Source organism: Plecotus auritus (genome assembly GCF_963455305.1).
Source record: "Plecotus auritus genome assembly, chromosome: 15".
Taxonomy (NCBI): domain Eukaryota; kingdom Metazoa; phylum Chordata; class Mammalia; order Chiroptera; family Vespertilionidae; genus Plecotus; species Plecotus auritus.
In genome coordinates this window covers 10940455-10959149 of record NC_137781.1, presented here as the reverse complement: position 1 = coordinate 10959149, position 18695 = coordinate 10940455, and the positions used below count along the sequence as shown (strand labels likewise).

Here is an 18695-nt window from a genome sequence, read left to right as displayed (position 1 = left end):
GTTCACGAATAAAGAGAATTCAGAGCAAAAACAGGCTGTTTGGGGCACCAGAAGGAAAGGCCACCAAAGAGAAGGGAGATGGGATTCACCCATTGATGGTTGGCATTCATATAAACCCGGAAATACCACCGGGCAACTCATGCTTTCTGCTACTCACTCCAACACATCCAATGCAACAAAACTGTCCATGGTATTTTCCATCCGACATGAACATATATGATCCAGAAAATATAAAAAAAATTTTTAAATATATTTTTTATTGATTTCAGAGAGGAAGGGAGAGGGCGAGAGAGATATAGAAACATCAATGATGAGAGAGGATCTTTGAGCGGCTGCCTCCTGAACGCCCCACACTGGGAATTGAGCCCACAACCCGGGCATGTGCCCTGATTGGGAATCAAACCTTGACCTCCTGGTTCGTAGGTCAATGCTCAACCACTGAGCCACGCCAGCTGGGCCGGAAAGTATAAATTTGGTTAGAACTAATCCTAGATTAACCTAGACTGAGATGTACGTGTCACTATAAAATAGGAATCCTTTTCCACATCCAAGGAAAACAGAGAAATTCTTTCTCAGATATCTGCGGTATCTGAAACAGGTTTGTGGAAACAGGGCAGGACAATTGGCGTCACAAAGATTTCTGCTTCACAGAGATGCTTTCTGGGGGTGTGCACTGATGCTGGGGCCGAGAGGCCACTCACAGCAGGGTGGATAAATTCCCAGCTTGGGAGGTCAGGTCTGGCCCGAAGCCCAACTCTACCATTTCCTGGCTGTGGGACTGTGGGCAAGTTTAACCTCTTCGCACCGCAGTTCCCTTACCTGTTACACGGGAATAGTAAGTGTCCTGCTATTATAATAAGTTAAACACACAGACACAGCGCTAACTAGGCAGAGTGTGCTCACCAGAGAAGGCAAAGGTGGGGTCTGCTTTCTCCAACAAGGCTAGAGGACTGGTCTACAGCCAAAGTCTGGGTCTTCAAGGCCACTCAGTCCAGCCTGGCCCTGCCTGTGGGCACATGCACACCCCTGTCCCATTCCAGACTACGAGCTTCTCTATCGGCACCCAGAGAGAATATCAGGTTTGTGAACCACCCGTGAGTATTCTCTGGCTGATGCTAACAAGTCACTATGTCTTTTTTTAAAATATATTTTTATTGGTTTCATAGAGAGGAAGGGAGAGAGATAGAAACATCAATGATGAGAGAATCACCGATGGGCCGCCCCCTGCAGGTCCCCCCAACTGGGGATCAAGCCCACAACCCAGGCATGTGCCCGGACCATGAATCTAACCGTGACTGCCTGGTTCATAGGTCGACGCTCAACCACTGAGCCACACCGGCAGGGCACAAGTCACTGTATCTTTTAAAATGACAGAGCAGAACTAGACGATGATAAACATTCTTATTTGTATATCTCCACATTTATCAAATGCTTGTGATTTTAAGATATGACCTCAGTTACTCCTCAAACATGTCACAACATGCACTGGTATTGACAGTTCAGACCAATTACAGAATTTACGGTTTACAAAGTACATCCTCAGACACTACCTCATTTGCTACTCACCGCAATTCTGTGAGTTATTATTAGTGCAAAAGAGGAATTGAGGCCCCAGGACCCTCTCTGTGCCAGGCCCTGGGTAAGGCTCTAGGAATACAGAGGAGTGAGGCAGGCACCTGTTTGTCTTAAAGGCCCTTCAGAGAGCTGGATGGATCCCGGCCACTTTAGACCCATTGACTCAATCAAAATATGTTCTGTTTAGAAGGTTACTCTTTATTCTGGCACAATGACCTTCCCTCATTTTGGGTGTTCAAATATAATTTCTTTTTTCTTTTTTTAAATAGCCTGCAGCCAAGGTACATGCCCTTGACCGGAATCAAACCTGGGACCCTTCAGTCCGCAGGCTGACGCTCTATCCACTGAGCCAAACTGGTTAAGGCAAAATATAATTTCTTAAATGATGGTAACAATGGGGGATAGGATTTTATTTTTCCTTATTTGAGAAAATTAAAATTTGGCAAGTCTATATTGGACTTCCTGCTTGTTATTTTTTTAAAATATATTTTTATTGATTTTTTACAGAGAGGAAAAGAGAGGGATAGAGAGTCAGAAACATCGATCAGCTGCCTCCTGCACACTCCCTACTGGGTATGTGGCCGCAACCAAGGTACATGCCCTTGACCGGAATCGAACTTGGGACCCTTGAGTCCGTAGGCCGATGCTCTATCCACTGAGCCACACCGGTTAGGGCTTCCTGCTTGTTATTTACTGTTCTCACTGACATGACTAAGTAAACAGCACACAGAGGAGTGTATATTAGAGGAACTGAAAACAAATGGGGAAGTTTTTATAAGCTTCTCTTTTATACCCCAGAGAGATTGGACAGAGTGTCCCTCCCCTCATATTACATAACACGGTTATCTGTGGCACAATTGACTGATAATGTGGCCACCCAGCAATGAGCAAACACCAGAAAGTCACGACTCTAGATTAGATTGGCTGACTAACATCTTGAAGATTCAATTCGATTTCAAGGTGACTCAATTAGACTCAGAGGTAAAGAAAAGCAGATTAAGGCACATTAAAGGAACCAGAGAAACACAACAGAGGCAAGATTCTGGGAGCCACAGAAACCATTACGACCATGTTGGGCCCTGGATGGTTTGGCTCAGTGGACAGAGCATCAGCCTGCGGACTGAGGGTCCCAGGTTCGATTCCGGTCAAGGGCACATGCCCGGGTTGTGGGCTCGATCCCCAGTGGGGGGCTTGTAGGAGGCAGTCGATCGATGATTCTCTCTCATCATCGATGTTTCTCTCTCTCTCCCTCCCTTCCTTCCTCTCTGAAATAAATAAAAATATATATTAAAAATAAAAAAAGTTAAAAAAAGAAAACAAAATATCTTTAAAAAACAACAACTAGGTGGACAGAATCGGGTGGACAGAGACATATTTACCGCCCAGCCTTTGGTGCTTTTCGAATATTTCCTTTCATCACATAAATGTATTACCTATTTGAAAAATTATTTTTAATTAAAAACATTCAAACATTTTTAATGTACAATACAAGTAAAATAATCTTTATGCAGCAAACCAAACACACTTGTTAATCTGGACAGCTGTGTCGCCGGCACACACCAGATGCTCAATTTGCGGAACTTAATGGACCTTCACGTACAGAGAACAAAAGAGAATCAGAAACCAGGCAAACCCAACGGTCCCAGCGCTCCAATTCTCTATTAAGCTCTTTGCCTAGATGCTACTTTACTATAAAAGATCGGAGAATGGGGGGGTAGGAGAGGCCGGGGGAAGGTCAATGGGGGGAAAAAAGGAGACATATGTACTACTATGTGTAATACTTTCAACAATAAAATTAAATGAAAAAAAAAAAAAAAGATCGGAGAATGGCCGGCTGGCGTGGCTCAGTGATTGAGTATCGACCTATGAACCAGGAGGTCAGGGTCCGATTCCCGGTCAGGGCACATGCCCAGGTTGCGGGCTCCATCCCCAGTGTGGGGTATGCAGGAGGCAGCTGATCAATGATTCTCTCTCATTGATGTTTCTCTCTCTCTCTCTCCCTTCCTCTCTAAAACCAATAAAAATATATATTTTTAAAAAGATCAGAGAATGGGTCCTTGTGTAACTGCGTCACCCAACTGGGTCCAGGGCACAAGCTTCAAAGGCAACAACAGATCTGGCCTCCTGTCCACACCAGCCATTTTATAAACAGAAAACGTTTCATACAGAAACATGATGCCCTGGAACCAGGACAACAAAAATAAATGTGCAGATATGAAACGATCCCGCACTGCGATAAGAACCGGAATGTTGTAAGCAGTAGGTCAAAGCGGAGTTCTGCCACATGGTGTTTCATTGGAAGTCTCTCTCTTTGCTACGGCTTTTCAAAGAGCCAGGTTTTAGGCAAAAAATAAGACAGACTCTGACCCTGTCGTCCATGGGAACAAAGAAATGCTATGTGCTCTGGATAAGGGGAGTGGGGAACCCCTACACTCCGTGTGGGCACTGCCAGAGATTACCAGGAGGAAGGTGTGAGTAAAGAATGAAAGAATAGCCCTGCCTGGTTTGGTTCAGTGGACAGAGTGGACTGAAGGGTCCCGGGTTCAATTCCGGTCAAGGGCATGTACCTTGGCTGCAGGTTTCCCGGCCCTGGTCAAGGTGTGTGCAGGAAGCAACCAATCGATGTGTCTCTCTCCCATCGATGTTTCTCCCTCTCCCTTCTGCTCTTTCTAAAAATCAGTGGGAAAATACACTTTTGTGAAGATTAACAAAAAACAAAACCACAAACAAAAGAATAACAGTAAATGAGAAGCCCTTTCACCAGGACGTTATGAGAAAAGAGAGCCAGATAGAGAGAAAGGGGCCCATTATTAACACACAAACAATGGAACTAAAGCAATTATTCTAAGATGGCCGAGCTCTGGAATGTCCCCAACAAAAAAACAAACCTCAGAATCAACTCTTAAGAAGGCGCCAACTAACGAACAGTGATCATCTTTGGTTTATTCTAGAACACATGTAAAAACAGAGAAGGGAAAACCAAAGGTGACCAGATTCCTGCAAGAAATAAAGGTGACAGGCATCTCCTAAATAAAAAGGAACTAAATTAGCTGGCAAACATGTCCCGGCTGGTTTGGCTCAGTGAATAGTGTCAGCCTGCGAACTGGAGAGTCTTGGGTTCGAATTTGATCAAGGGCACATGACCGGGTTTCAGACTGAATCCCCAGTGGGGGGCGGTGGTGCAGGAGACAGCCGATCAATGATTCTCGCTCATCATTGATGTTTCTATCTCTCTCTCCCTCTCCCTTCTTCTCTGAAATCAATAAAAATCTATTTTTTTTAAATTTAGCTGGCAGCCAAAACCAGTCTGGCTTGGTGGATGGAGCGTCGGCCTACGGACTGAAGGGTCCCGGGTTCGATTCCGGTCAGGGGCATGTACATTAGTTGCGGGCACATCCCCAGTGGGAGGTGTGCAGGAGGCAGCTGATCGATGTTTCTCTCTGATCGATGTTTCTGGCTCTCTGTCCCTCTCCCTTCCTCTCTGTAAAATATCAATAAAATATATTTATAAAAAAAAAATATATATATATATATATATATATATATATATATATATTTTATTGATATTTTACAGAGAGGAAGGAAGAGGGATAGAGAGCCAGAAACATCGATCAGAGAGAAACATCGATCAGCTGCCTCCTGCACACCTCCCACTGGGGATGTGCCCGTAACCAAGGTACATGCCCTTGACCGGAATCGAACCCGGGACCCTTCAGTCCGCAGGCCGACGCTCTATCCACTGAGCCAAACCGGTTTCGGCTCAATAAAATATATTTAAAAAAAAAAATTTAGCTGGCAAACAGAGTAGGTATCTATCAAAACTGCAAAGGTGATAAAGAAAATGAAGGTGAGAATAAAAAGGAAAGACAGGGAACATCCCCTACTCAAATGAGAGGAAAAGATTGTTGTTCCATGGTACTTGCCATCTGGTTTATTTCAAGCTCAAGGAAAGAACAGGAAAAACACAGAAACCAGTGAACAAGCTAGCTTAGCAGCAAGGACCAGTCACACACTTGTGTGTCTGCCCGGCAAGGCAGGCGCTGCCGCTGCTTGAATGACTAAGTAACTGGCTTAAATGCATTTGACACACGATCCCTGAACTTCCGAAAAGCACTTAATACAGTGGCTCATGAAATCTTAATCTAAAAATGTTCATCCATTTATAATCGAGCTGCATCACACTGACAACTGGGAAGGAGGGCCAAGCAGAGGGAAGAGCTATTTGGAAGAATGCGTGGAAATGGGTATCAGCGGAGACCAGCACTTTGAGGGATTTCCCCTCCTTTTTAAAAAGAATAAAACAAATTTGGAGTCTAAAAAAGGGTGTAAATTACCAGGAAAACACTAACAGAGAAAAATGAATGCCCTAATTTAATAAAAGACAGAAAAAAGAAGCAAAATGCAGTGTGACTTGGAAAACCCCACAAACGTCTACAATAAAACCTGGAATATGTTTAATGAACTGCAGGGGAGAAGGCAGGGAGAAAAATAAACTCCTGATAGAAAATACTGGGTGTAGACATGAAGAAAACGGTATAAAAGGGCAACAGAACATTGTAGTAAGCAAATCTATAATGGTTATTATGTGCCAGGCACTATACTAAGTGCTTCAGATATAGTACCTCATGTACCATTAAAAAAAAACCTTTTAATTTAAGGACCATTATTATTCCTGTTTTATAGATAAGCAAACAGATGCCTGGAGAGGTTCAGTAACTTGCCCAAAGTTACGGCTAGAAAGAAGCAAGGCTAGGATTCAAGTCCAGGTACCATGACACCAAAATCTGTGCCCCTAACCTCTCTGGACTCCCCTAGCATTTCAACATCAAGAGTGAGATAACTAGGCTGGGAGTGAAACACAAGTCATGAACTTGATAGATCCAGAGTCAACAGAGCATCCTTTACTCCTGGCTCTGTGATGACCAGTGACCGCCCCAGGCCTTAGTTTCCTCACCTGTGCATCGAGGAGGAAGATTAGATGAGCTCTAAGCTGTTTTCAGCTCTAAAATGCCACAAGTCCAGCCCTAGCCGGTTTGGCTCAGCGGATTGAGCGTCAGCCCAGATAGAAGGGTCCCGGGTTCGATTCTGGTCAAGGGCACATGCCTTGGTTGCAAGTTCCCCAGCCCTGGTTGGAGTGTGTGCATGAGGCAACCAATCGATGAGTCTCTCTCACATCGATGTTTCTATCTCTCCCTCTCTCTTACACTCGCTCTAAAAATCAAAGAAAAATATACTCGGGTGAGGATTAACAAAAAATAAAAAAATTAAAATAAATAAATAAATAAATAAAATGCCACAAGTCCAAGCTGTATCGACTGATCTGCTTTCTGACTGGTTATTCAAAGGTTAATTCAAAGGTTAATTCATCCTAAAACAGGCAGCAAGTGGTGTCAAAGTTCCCTGCCTCCTGACCTTCAGGAGATTATTATGTCATCTCATATGACAGAGGGCAGTCAACTGATACTGTATGGTTTCTCTTTTGGAACTCTACTTAATGTGGTTTTAACAAAATGGCCCTCAAAAAGCTCTGACCGCAGGTCACATTAACTCTGTCCAACCTACAGTCTCCCCAGATCCTTCTCATGAGCCGGGTCACATCCCGTTAATGGAATGTAGGTGAAACTGACATGCTGAATGAGAGGAATGGGAAGATGAAGAGAGGCAGTCCACAGTTCAAATCAAGGAGTTCCATGATGATTAAATGAACCTTGTATTTTTGGCATAGTCTATTCTCTGTTACACCCACTCTTGAGAGTTGAGACCACAAAATTCATGATGGGTGAATGCAACATCCACTTCCCAACTACCCCAGAAGTATCCTTCCCAAGCAAGGCGTGAAAGTCACCCGGGACGCGTCTGCGAGTGGAGACAGGCTTTACAGGTGGGTCACACAGTCCTCCCTCGGTAGTCCTTTCTAAGCATCCCTGACAGGTGGCTGTAATCTGACCTCTGCCCGGACACTTCCAAGGTCGAGGCGCTGGCTGCCTCGCCTGGCAGGCAGCCACCTGCCCCTGCTGGACAGCTCTCCTGGTGGGAAAGCCCACGAAGAGCCTAGAGCAGTGCTCGGAGCCCAGGCGAGCTCAGTAAGTGCGACTCCAAGTGGGTCAAAAGCTGCCTTCCTACAACTTGAACCCAGCGGTCCTCGGTGTACCCCTGGAGCCCTGAAACGCAGAGGCCCCTCGAATATCCGGGGCTACAATCAGGCCCCTTGGCCCTCTCCTTTCAGGTGCGGATCCTGGACCTCCGTCACCAAGCCTGAGCCAGCATACCCACCCGCCCCAGAGGTCCCAAGAGTGCGCACCGATGGAGCGATGGCCGGCAAGTCCCCAACCTCGGGAGCCTGGACAGGAGGGGACAAAGGGCTTTCAGGAACGCGTACCCGCTGCGGGCCAAGCAGCCTCCCTCCCGGCCACTTTGCGAATCGGCCCTCGGGACTCCCGTGGCGCCAGGTGACAGGCCCCGAAGAACCCGGGCGCGAAGGCAGCGGTGCGATGGGCCGAGCCACGATGAAGACCGCGAGGTTTCAGGGGTTTGACCCGACCGATTCGGGGCGCGATCCCGGCTTAGCGGGGTTCGCTCAGCCCTGGCTTTACCTGTGTGTGGTTGACTACAGAGGCCCAGCTCGTCCCCAGTCCGGTTCCTGCAGCTCCGCGGCGCTCATGGAACAGCAGCCGGAACCCCTGGCCAGTGCAGCTCCCGCGGCTACCGGGCCCGCCCAAGCAACTGCCGCCACGCCCCTGACGACCGCCGCTCCCACGCCCCTAACCACGGAAACCCGCGGTTCATTGGGCAGCTCAGCCGCCGCTCTAAAAGCCCCGCGCGCTCATTGCGCCCAGGAGACAGCCCATTGGTCGACGGAGCTGCTCCTCAGCGTAAAGGCGGGGACCTTAAGGAAGACAATTGGTTACTTTTGACGTCTTTGGCCCGTGGGCCAAGCCCTTATTGGATAAGGCCAGCCCGGAGGGGGCGGGAAAAGGGAGGAGGGCTAAAACACGGGTCGCGTTTGATGTTGCTGGGGGCGGGTGCAGAGAGGGAGGCAATTGTGATCTCCAGCTGGTTAGGGAGGACTGTGTAAGGTCTGGTGTCATCTAGGGCTGGGAGGAGAGGAGGGAGACCATCTGGTAGCTCAGCTGCGGGATCTGATGGCGCCAGGCCGAACGACTGACTCACCTGTAGCCGAGGACACAGGGGGTGCAATAGGGGGGTCCGGCCAGGGGAGAGAGGAGGGAGGAAAGTGAAGGACCAAACCTCAAAGAGAGGGAAGAAGGTGGGGGCAGCCGCCTGGAATATGTTTAATGAACTGCAGGGAGTTCCTGCTAGGGAAGCTAGGAAACTGATTAGGTCGTGCTGGGCAGTGTGGACCGCAGTTAATTGTCCCACTGTCCTTGCAGCCCTTAAGACGACCCTCGACCCTCGCTGAGTGGGAAGCAACCAGAAAGAATGTAGGCTCTGGAGTCTAACCTAGAATTGAGCCGCTGTTGCATAGCCTTGAGCTAGTCACTTTAACCATTGTGCATGCACCCTGATTTCTGGCAACCGGGAGTAACAATAGCAGTTAATAAGATGAAATAACACAGTCCTAGACAATAATAACAAGCCAGGCTTGGCTGGCATTCAGTCCACACTGGTTCCCCACCTACTCACCCCCAGAGGTCTAGGGAACTAGGCCCAGTGCTAAAATTCTATGAGCCTGAAACAGCTTCTACAATGGCATGTGCTTGACCAAGAATAGAACACTCGACTGACTTGAAATGCAACTCCCTTGGGGCTGACAGCACCACCCTACCAGGGGACAATAGGGCTGGAAAAGATGGGAGGAGCCATTTAGCCAGAGAAGGGAAGTGGTGTTTGTAGCAATGTTAACTTTCCTCCAACATGTTTTAGAATTATGACACGGAAAAATGGAACTTCCTATATCCTCTTCACCCATCCAAGTGTCCCATGGCTCGGGTTTCAATAACCCTTAGAAGGCCGATCTGCACTGGACCAGAACTCACTGCATAAAAATCTATCAGCCAGGGACTTCTGAAGCCCATTCCCATTCTAAAGGTGTGGAAGTCCTGAACAGAAACAGCCTCTCAGGCCTGAATTTAGCCCCAGGCCCTCTCAGTCTGCCTTTGAGAGAACCCACAGCCATGGTGTTCCAGGATGAAGGAGAGCGAATCCTTTGCCATTGCTCTATTTTTCACTCAGTTTTCATGTTTGCCTAAAAAAAGTTCACCTCAGCATTTATTTATTCCATCTTGGAAAGAAAAATCCAGGCTTCTGGAGCAAAGGATTTTAGCGAGGGACCCCTCTAGTTCTGACTCTGTGTTAAAGCAATTTGGGGTTCCCGAAAAGAGCTTTATATCTGTTTGCCAGTTGGGTGTGTGTGTGTGTGTGTGTGTGTGTGTGTGCTTGGTTCTGCTCCACTGTTTTCTAGTTCTGTGTCTTTAAATAGTTCTGCTGGTGGCCATACATATGTCTGCACACGTGCTGGGGAAACAGGCCTGGCCCAATACAGGGTTGCCTCTGCTTGTGTTGGCAAAAGGAGACTGAGATGACTTGTTAGGTCGTGAAAGGCATGAAGTGGCTCCTGAGATCTGGGGAGATTTCTCCAGCTTGATTCAAAGCCACAGAAAGCAGCTGTGAGGCGTAAACCCCAGATGGACTTACCATTGTGCAGACTGATTTTTCCCCCGCCCAGGTCAGGAACATGGGTTCAGCCAACATTTCCAGAAAGGGACGACGTGTCCACCCAGTTCAGGAATTCTAAAACACGATCGCGTCACAGAGGCTGAAAAAGCAGCACAGAATGAGCCCGGGAAGAGGAAGGAGGAGGAAAGGACACACATATCTTCTCCTTTGCAGCCCTTGCTGTGGCTTCAGTAACGACCCATTACCACCTGCAACCCTTAGAACTGCTTTCTTATTTGTCCATGGTGTCTATTCCCTCCCCTCTGCTTTGCCTCTTCCCATAGCCTATTGAATCGTATTATTTCATTCTATAAAGTTTTTCTGCGGGCAGCCATTTAAGAGACACATGGACTCCTTTTTGCCTTCAAGTTAAGTGAGGCTGGGCCTGGGATAACTAGGCGTTAGGATGAGGCTGTGAAGTGCTCTTCTGAAAGCATGCGTGTGCCTTGTTATAAAGAGAACAAGGGGACTGACTAAAGTGGGACTGGCTCTAAACTCCCCTGGGGCCTCTCAGCAGGATTTCCCAGCCCTTTGGAAAGTCCTCGAGTTCCCATGGGAGGCAGCCGGCAGCAGTGGCCACAGCAGGTAGCGTGCTGTTTATTTTCTTTCTGCCAAATCAGTGATTGCTTGTTCTGTACCCTTAAGGCTTAAGAAGGGATGGTTGAGAGCAACCCGCTCTGGCGCCTCTGCTGTTGGGCTTGAATCCTGCCTCCGCCCTTCCTCGCCTTGTGATTTTGGGCAAGTACTCACCTCTCTGTGCCCCACTTTCCTCTGTAAAATTAAGATGATGGGGTGCTGTGAGGAGCAAATGAGTTCAAGTGCATCAAACAGAACCTGGCACACACTTAGTTCTTAGTAAATCTTCGCCTAGTTATTCCAGGAGCCCATTATTTCTCTAAGGCACTAACTCATTTTCTAAAGTTTTCATATAGACGTTCTTTTAAAAATAGTTTTAGATTACCAGCAAAAGTGGACACAAAGTTCCTATTTACCCATCCTTCCAAAACATGAAGAATTTTTGTTGTTGTTAATCCTCACCTGAGGATATTTTTCCTTTGATTTTTAGGGAGAGTAGAAGAGAGAAAGACAGAGAGAAACATCCATGTGAGAGAAACACATGGATTGGTTGCCTCCTGCACAAGCCCTGACCAGGGCCCGGGCCAGGGAGGAGCCTGCAACCGAGGTATATGCCCTTGACCGGAATCGAACCTGGGACCCTTCAGTCCACAGGACGACACTCTATCCACTGAGCCAAATTGGCTAGGGCCGATTTTTTTTTTTTTTTAACCAGCAACATCTACCACCTGGACAGAGAAACTTTTCCTTCAGAACATCCTCACCAAAAGAGGGTTCCAAGGACTGAGTTAAGATTTTTGAGCCTAGACCTCATCACTTAATCAACTGTGAGGGAAATGGGAAAGAGACGTGGCTGAGAGAACAGTATTAGAAGCAGCAGCCTGGATGTTCATGAAATTCCCTTGAAGGCCAAGATGGCACAGGCGCTGAGAAACCCAGAATTGTCACTTGACTGTCACACCCAGTGCTGCCTGTGTGTAACTAGGCAGTGAGTTCAGAATGCCCGATGCCAGGCCTCCAGGCCAGTCCTATTGATAATGGAGATAAAGTTTGGAAGTTTTAAGTCCCAGCATGCAATGGTTCTATGATGTCTTTCGTTATTGGAAAAGCTTCCTGCTGGCTATTCAAAACAGTGATGAATAATCCCCTTGGCTATGATTTGGGTTGCTTCCTTAAACATATGGGTGAAGTTGTCTATAATAAAATCAGGGTGCTTGCTTTCATGCCCAGGACAGTCTTGGTTTATGCTTATTGCCTTGGCAAATCCTTAATAGTGTCCCCTTTACATTCTCAAATAGTCTCAGAGTTTGGATGGCACAATATATGGAATACTTACACTTAACACACATAGGATCCAGCACTGAAAATGCTCATCTCACACACACACACACACACACACACAATGAAAAGCTGTTCCAGCCTTACAATCAGATACATACATGCTGTTAGGCTGGTGGTTGACTAAAGATACCTTCTTAGTCACCACGCATTCCCCTTCCTGACGTCATCCTTAATTACAGTAATAAAAGTTGAGTTCCTCATGCTGTTCACTCAAAAGAAGTCAATAAAACTTGGCGTTAAATAAGGGCATCACGCACCCTTTCCTGCATAATTTCATGTTACTGAGCTTTTATTTATTTTAATATTTTTATTGATTTCAGAGAGGAAGGAAGAAGGAGAGATGGAAACATCAATGATGAGAGAGAATCATTGATCGGCTGCCTCCTGCACGCCCCCTACTGGGGATCGAGCCCACAACCCTGGCATGTGCCCTTGACTGGAATCAAACCTGGGACCCTTCAGTCCACAGGCTGACGCTATCCACTTAGCCAAACCAGCTAGAGCCTGAGCTATTATTTTAAAGCTGTTTATGTCGTGTCAGAGATCCCTGTATTGTTTTACCATACATTTGAATTAACAAGAGTAAATAACTTTTTAAAAATATCTTTCTTTATTAATTTCAGAGAGGAAGGGAGAGGGAGAAAGAGATAGAAACATCAATGATGACAAAGAATCATCGATCAGCTGCCTCCTGCACGCCCCCTTACTGGGGATCAAGGCCACAACCCGGGCATGTGCCCTTGGCCGGAATCGAACCTGGGACTCTTCAGTCCGCAGGCTGACACTATCCGCTGACAAACCAGCTAGGGCAAGAGTAAGTATTTTTACCGCACCAGACATATAATACTAGAGAAGTAAACAGAGCCATAAAGCAAAGTCCCATTCCTATACAGGACACAGAGGACATACTGTGCGAGATAACTAAAAGAGCTGAACAGTAAGTGACCGAGAGTAATCAGTGTTATGAAGAATTACTCAGAGGAGGGAATAATGTTTTCTGATTTAGATTCTTGGGGCTGGAATTGGGGTGGGGCTGGCATGGCCGTCCAGGTGGTAGGACCCTAGGAAAGCAGGCTCCAAGTGGAAGAACACAAGCTGGTTTGTTCAGAGTAGAGTCCAAGTGCAGACGCAGTAGGAGAGAAGATGGAAAGGCAGCCAGGGCAGTGACAGAGGCCAGTTAATGTTCCCTAAGTCGATGGCTTCCTCTTCCCTAGTTGGCTATCCTAGCACAGTGCAGAGCAGGCTCCCGGCATCCTAAACTCCAGAATTTTGACCCTCTTTACCACCTTCTTGTTACAGTCATGTGCTACTTAATGATGCGTTCTGAGAAATAGGTGATTCAGGCAATGTCATCCTTGTGCGAACATCACAGAGTGTACGTGCACAAACCTAGATGGTACCGCCTACTGCATACCTGGGCTCTATGATATAGCCGGTTGATCGTAGGCTACAAGCTGATATGGCCTATTACTGTACTGAATACTGGAGCTTGCAGGACTGGAAGTGGCTATGGGTGAGTCAGTGAGTGAGTGGTGAGTGAATATGAAGGCCCAGGCATTAGTGCACACAATTGTAGACTTTATAAACACTGCATGCTGAGGCTACACTAAATTTATTTTTTTAAACCCCATCAGATTCATGCCGAGACCGGTTTGGCTCAGTGGATAGAGCGTCGGCCTGCAGATTGAAGGGTCCCGGGTTTGATTCCGGTCAAGGGCATGTACCTTGGTTGCGGGCACATCCCCAGTGGGAGGTGTGCAGGAGGCAGCTTATCGATGTTTCTCTCTCATCGATGTTTCTAGCTCTCTATCCCTCTCCCTTCCTCTCTGTAAAAAATCAATAAAATATATTTTAAAAAAAATAATAATAATAATAAATAAAAGAAACCACTTAAAAAAATAAAATAAAATAAAACCCCATCAGATTCAAACAAACAAACAAACAAACAACCACCACGAGGTTAAATCGAGCTGAAGAGAAAATGATGCAATCAAGAGACGCAGTAAACACAGGATGCACGAGGCTGCTGCTGGTGTGACACAGCATATGGTTTCAGATGTGTAACCAGAAAAAAATAAACCCAGTGTCAAAAGAAAGGCATCCCCTGTTCTATCAAGAAGCAGCCATTGTGATTATTTAAAGACACTTGACAAAGTCAAATGAGCAAGATTAAAACAAATAAATTGGCCCTAGACCAGGGGTGGGCAAACTTTTTGACTCGAGGGCCACAATGGGTTCTTAAACTGGACCGGAGGGCCAGAACAAAAGCATGGATGGAGTGTTTGTGTGAACTAATATAAATTCAAAGTAAAGGAGCGGAGGGGAGAGCAAGAGAACCGGATAGAACAGCCGGATCCGGCCCGCGGGCCGTAGTTTGCCCACGGCTACCCTAGACGGTTTGGCTCAGTGGATAGAGCGTCGGCCTGCGAACTGAAAGGTCCTGGGTTCGATTCCGGTCAAGGGCACATGCCCAGGTTGTGGGCTCAATCCCCAGTGGGGGACTTGCAGGAGACAGCTGGTCAATGATTCTCTCTCATCATGTATGTTTCTATCTATCTCTTCCTCTTTCTTCCTCTCTGAAATCAATAAAAACATATTTAAAAAATAAAGAATAAATTGTTCTCCAACAAAAGTGACTCATTCAGTAAGCAGGAGAAACCGACAAGGTGAGGTGGGCCAGCTGTAGATCTCTTCTTTGACATATTCATGCCCCTTTTACAATAGAACAGTGGTCGGTCAACTGCGGCTCGCGAGCCGCGGTTTGCCGCTCTGTTGACTAATGCGTTTGCCGACCACTGACCTAGACTCTTGATTCCAATAATTACAGGCCGTTGTTGTTCCTTGTGATTAAGCCCCTATCCCAGTGGTCGGCAACTCATTAGTCAACAGAACGGCAAACCGCGGCTCACGAGCCGCATGTGGCTCACGAGCCGCAGTTTGCCAACCACTGCCCTAGTCCATACCTAAATGAGTTTTTAAAAATCAATTCAGCCGAAACCGGTTTGGCTCAGTGGATAGAGCGTCGGCCTGCGGACTGAAAGGTCCCAGGTTCGATTCCGGTCAAGGGTACGTACCTTGGTTGCAGGCACATCCCCAGTGGGAGGTGTGCAGGAGGCAGCTGATCGATGTTTCTCTCTCATTGATGTTTCTAACTCTCTATCCCTCTCCCTTCCTCTCTGTAAAATATCAATAAAATATATTTTTTAAAAAAATCAATTCAGTGACCTCCTCCAGACTTACCCCTAGTGCACATCATGCCCAAATACCCAAACAACCTTCGTATTCCGGAACGAACAGCACTGGGGCCCTCAACACCCTTCTTCACTCGCTGTGCTTTTTCTTGGACTTCAGCATGGCCTCAGGATGGCTCTTCTCTGTCTGTCTGTGGCTGTATCCTCCAGAATTTATGTCTTTTTTTAAAAAATTTTTTATTGATTTCAGAGAAGAAGGGACAGAGAGTGAGAGATAGAAACATCAATAATGAGAGAGAATCTTTGATTGGCTGCCTCCTGCACGCCCCCTATTGGGGATCAAGCCTGCAAGCCCGGCATGTGCCCTTGACTGGAATCGAACCTGGGACCTTTCAGTCCGCAGGCTGACGCTCTATCCACTGAGCCAATCGGCTAGGGCCAGAATTCATTAGAGTGTCCTCCAGCTTTGGTGGTCTCTGTGAGCCTGGACTTTGCTCGCTCTGCCGGACCCAGCTCCTCTGTCTGGGGGTACTGTTCCCTAACCTCAAGCTCCGTTGCGCCCCAGTCACTCCTAACTGGCGTAGCTTCGGCCTTATAACCCAGTGGCCTTAGAATTGAATCTTGCACTGCCGGTATGTACAACCTCCCACAGAAGCCACTTGGCAGGATGAAAAAGGTCCTGAAAAGGCTCACAGTCTTTGAGACTCTGACCTTATAATTCCATTTCCAGGACTCTATCCTAAGGACATAGTCTAAGCCAGCGGTTGCCAACCGGTGGTCCGCGGACCACTGGTGGTCCGTGAGGTCCAAAAGGTTGGCCCTCTGGCCTAAGCTGATAGACAAGGATCTCTGCAGAGATAGGAATCACATAATTTAAATTAGAAAGCAACAGAAGCAACCTAGATGTCCAAGAGCAGAGGATTCACCACCCAAATTATGGTATATGCATCTTATATATAGACAGTAATTCAGCCATTATGTTTGTGAAGTATTATTAATGCCATAGAAAAACACTGCTGACCAAAATTGTGCATCTGGGGCCCTAGTCTGAACTGCTAAGTTTCCAGGTATATATCAGTGAGAACTTAATTTGTGTGTGGTGGATGTTGTGTGAGAGGTTCCTGTCCATGTCGGGGTGGGGTGGCGAGCAGATCAGCCTTCAGGTTTTTGAGGTCCGTGTTCTTTGGATGGAGCTCTAACATAGAGGAAATGGCTGAACAAATCCTTCGTTTGGAGGAGCTGGTGTTGAAAAACAGGTTCTCAGAGATGAGAAGGAGGGATAAGGGCTGGCATTCAATGAGAGGCAGTTGCTTGAGCCCAGGTTCCTCTTTGAATGGGAAAAGCTGTGCAAACACTTGAAAGAACTGAGAACCAACAGTCAAAGGCGCCTGAGAGGGGCCAAGCTCACCCAGGAAGATGTGTTCCTGTTCCTTTGAGGGCTCGGGCGGGGCCTGGGCAGGGGACAGTGGAGTGAGATTTTCCTACAGCCATGGACCAGCGGCCCCTGTGGGTGGGAGGAGGCACTGCAGCTCGGCAGCAGGAGAATCAGTCCCCCGCTTCCCATTGAGAGTGGAGTCTTGTGGACTTCCTTTGTGGCAGATCCCTCTGCGAGGGCAGCCTGCCCTCCTACCTGACTTCTGAGGACCCGCCACTGCCCCACTCACTGCGCACCATCTCTGGACTGGCATCTGCAACCATTGTGCCATCTTGCATATTGCAGGCTAGCCAGTCACAATTCTCAAGCCCATCCCTACATTAAAGTAAAATTATCCAACTCTGCCCAGCTGGCGTGGCTCAGTGGTTGAGCGTCGGCCTATGAACCAGAAGGTCTCGGTTTGATTCCAGGCCAGGGTGCATGCCTGGCTTAAAGGCTCGATCCCCAGTAGTGGGGGTGGTCAGGTGCGGGGGGATGTGGGGGCGGCTGCAGAAGGCAACCGATCAATCACTGATGTTTCTATCTCTCTCTCCCTCTCCCTTCCTCTCTGAAATCAATAAAAATATATTTTTTAAATAAAGTGGAAGGTTGTCTTTTAAAAAAATTATCCAACACTTACACTTTGAGGGTTTACCCCCCTTTAACTGTATCCAAACTGTTGTCTGCCAGTGTGGTGACGAGATCCCAGGCTTCCTTCCCAAGTTGTGAGTTATGACCATCTGACCAACCACATGGAAAGTGATCAGATTTGTGCGTCAGGGAATTGGACAGGAAGTAATCTGTAGGGGGTCCTCCCAGGGACAAATAATCACTTGTTTGGGGCTCGTCCAGGTTTGGGAGTGCCAGGTGGTCAGGACTGTTCCAGAAAGCTCTAGCAACAGTGCACATTTTGTTGAGGTTGCTGGTGGGTACCTGATCTGCATAAGGAGGAAGCTAAGAGGAAGGCATTAACTGAGATGAAGACTTTAACTGGCCTCTTCCTGATATCCTGAGCCTGAGGTGTGACCTGGTGTAGCCGAGAAGGGAGCCCCCCCCGACCCCCAACATGGAAGGGGAGCATGATGGGAGGTGCTGGACAGGAGAGAAAATTTCCATTTGGCTTTTCCATCTCCTTGCCATGTCCCCAGAGCACAGCAACTTGGCAGCTATCCGAGTGCCCGATCCCTAGTCTTTCTTCATGAATTTTTCATTTCAGGCAAAGAGCCCTTATCTCTCACTGGGGCTGCTTCAGGAGCCTGATTTCCCATCAGCTGGAGACTGGGCAGATGAAGAGCTGCATTAAGGCAGGAATTATCTGTCCCCTGAGAGAGGAAGGGCACTCTGTTCTCTTGAAAGAATAGCTCCTACCCCACCCCTCATTACTGTAGACTTCTAATGACATGAACGTTGGGTTGCTGTTTTTATTGAGATACTGTTGAGGGCTCAGCGAGAAAGACTTTAGCATCAGCTGCTGTGATCTTACCTGCAGGTGAGGTCTTTATGGTGTCAATCATTGGACATCAGGGGGGTCCACAGCAGAAAAGAGGGCCTAGTACTGGGAGTCCTAGTGCTGGGGTCCCTGGTGGTCAGGGAAAGGGCTGTGAGCCGCAGGGGATAAGCTAGATCTGCTGAGCTGGAGTTTTAACTCATGGTACCCTGAGTCTATTTTCTTTTGGTTATTCTTCAGCCTTTAGGACCATCTTGTTGGTTGAGTTCAGACTGGGTTTAGAGTTTAGCTGTGCGGCAGCCATCAATGGCCATTGTTGAAGAGGGAGCAGTGCCACCCTGAGGCCAGAGTGGGGATGGCAGCAGGAAGCGTTGACTCCAAGGGGCCTGCCTCTGAGCACCTGAGGCAGCAGACAGGCCCCGTCTCTGATTCCATGGCTACAGCTACATGAGTTTCTACTTTTTCTTTTCTCCCT

At 47.4% G+C, this 18695-nt stretch overlaps 1 protein-coding gene across 1 annotated transcript in view; it reads right to left on the bottom strand.

Moving 5' to 3' along the window:
• Positions 1–8286, bottom strand: part of ABHD2 (abhydrolase domain containing 2, acylglycerol lipase) — a 68389-nt gene extending 60103 nt beyond the window's left edge. The window contains exon 1 of the mRNA XM_080651753.1: positions 8169–8286. The gene's annotated coding sequence lies outside the window, so the exon portion shown is untranslated. The remainder of the gene's footprint in view (positions 1–8168) is intronic.
• Positions 8287–18695: the final 10409 nt, after the last annotated feature.